Here is a 2,060-nt window from a genome sequence, read left to right as displayed (position 1 = left end):
GTCAAGGGTGTTATTGGTAGCCATGTTCCCGCAGGATAGCTGGCGCTCGGAAACCCCAGTTTTATCTGGTAAAGCGAATGATTAGAGGTCTTGGGGCCGAAACGATCTCAACCTATGCGCAGGTAGTAAAATAAAGAAAGTTAACGAAGGGAGGTAAATATTAGGGACCGAGTTGATGAGGTGGCCCCTGTTTTCCCTGTGTGTACATGGGGACTTCTCTCATTTCTGTGTCGAGGGTGATATCACGGGCCGCATCAGGCACGGTGGATCCGTCAATCAGTATGGGGTTGCTGGGGAAGCCCGCATTTAGGAGATCAAGCTGGTTAGGGCAGAGTTTCGCCCAGGAGAAAATGGAGCACCTGAAGAAAGGAAAGGCACGCCGAGAAGATTAGCATGGCCCCTGCACAAGGATGACACGCAAATTCATGAAGCATTCCATATTTGAAAAGCACCCGGGGCACAATCAGTAAATGCAGTAAGCATTAAAGGGGCAGTACGTGCCGAATTAGAACAACGGTCGGAACAGGCAACACGGGAAGCCAGACAGGGGCCCGGTGAAACAAGACAGGAGGAACAAGGCGAGCGAAGGCAAGTCTACAGGAAAGCCAGAAGAGGCAAAAGTCGGGAATGACGGAAGAAAGAACAAGAAGAGCGCAAGAATTCAGCGCATGGGCCAAAAAGGCAGAAAAAGACCATGGGGCCAAATGGGTGCTGGATGTGAGGCAAAAGGAAGAAAGGGCTAGGGCAATGTCGCCCCTGCTGCTAGAGGATTCCACGGACAGCAACGAGGAAGCCGCGGTACCCCAAGGACAGAAGAGGGCAAGAGAAGTGGCGGAGGAATCGCAGAAGCCAGAGAAGAACATGCTAGACCCAAGAGGGGCACAGGAGCAGCCGGAGGCGCCGTTGAGGAGTCAAAGGAAAGGTATTGTTAAAAGGGATAACAGAGTTGGGGAAAAAATGGTGAAAAGGTTAAAGGCATGCAGCACGGCTCAGGGTAAGGCGCCCAGAACCTGGGAGCATGGAGCACAATGGGTGCTTGATGTAATGAATAAGGATGAAAAGGCAAGGGCAAGGTCGCCTTTGCTGCTAGAGGAGGCCAGCGGCAGCGAAGAGGAATACCACAAGGCCAAAGGAGGTCGAGAGAAGACCCAAGAGGGGCACAGGAGCAGCCGGAGGTGCCGTGGAGGAGGCAAAGGAAAGATACGGTGAAAAGGGATAACAGAGTTGGGAGAAAAATGCTAAAAAGGTGAAAGGCATGCAGCACGGCTCAGGGTAAGTCGTCCAGAACCTTGGAGCATGGAGCACAATGGGTGCTAGATATAATGAATAAGGATGAAAAGGCAAGGGCAAGGTCGCCTTTGCTGCTAAAGGAGTCCAGCAGCAGCAAGGAGGAATACCACAAGGCCAAAGGAGGCCGAGAGAAGACCTGAGAGGGGCACAGGAGCAGCCGGAGGCGCCGTTGAGGAGGCAAAGGAAAGGTACGGTGAAAAGAGATAACAGAGTTGGGGGAAAATTGGTAAAAAGGTTAAAAGCATGCAGCACGGGTCAGGGTAAGTCGCCCAGAACCCGTGGAGGGAAAGGTTTAGAAGCACAAGAGGCACAGGGAAAAGCAAGGGGTAACGCCTTCAGAGACGAAAAGTAGCGAAAGTAGAGAGGCAATAACGAACAGAAAGGGGGGCCTGGACCAGTGGGCAACGGGGTTCCCAGATGACAGAGGGTGGCAAAAGGAAGTACGCCAGGGTCTATTCACCAGGGAACGACCACCAGTTTACCGGTGGCACCGGGAGGGGTCACCACTATAGCAATACAAGGGGCAGAAGCAGTAATGGCGAAATATGGCAGGCCCTCAGTCGTTAAGGACGCCCAAGGCCGGTCCATGAAGCGGGGTGTCGCTTGTAACATACCAACAGAGAGTATTAAAGGTCTGCAAAGCATTTGGGCATAATGGGAATATAAGCATAGAAGCGAAGACATGTACAAACATCAGGATACGATAATAACGACAAGGAATCATTTGAGGGCAGGGGAACAGAACCTGTGGGGCAGCCAATAGGGGACAC

The 2,060-nt window shown here is 52.2% G+C and overlaps 1 non-coding gene across 1 annotated transcript; it reads left to right on the top strand.

The window, feature by feature from the left end:
• The first annotated feature begins 333 nt into the window (after positions 1 to 333).
• On the top strand, positions 334 to 445 carry LOC138505364 (U6 spliceosomal RNA). Its single transcript, XR_011280160.1, has one exon. It is a non-coding gene; the product is annotated as a U6 spliceosomal RNA (small nuclear RNA).
• Positions 446 to 2,060: the final 1,615 nt, after the last annotated feature.

This window comes from Ambystoma mexicanum, chromosome 11, assembly GCF_040938575.1.
Source record: "Ambystoma mexicanum isolate Mex_15411 chromosome 11, UKY_AmexF1_1, whole genome shotgun sequence".
Classification (NCBI taxonomy): Eukaryota; Metazoa; Chordata; class Amphibia; order Caudata; family Ambystomatidae; genus Ambystoma; species Ambystoma mexicanum.
This window is presented reverse-complemented; position numbering and strand designations above follow the sequence as displayed.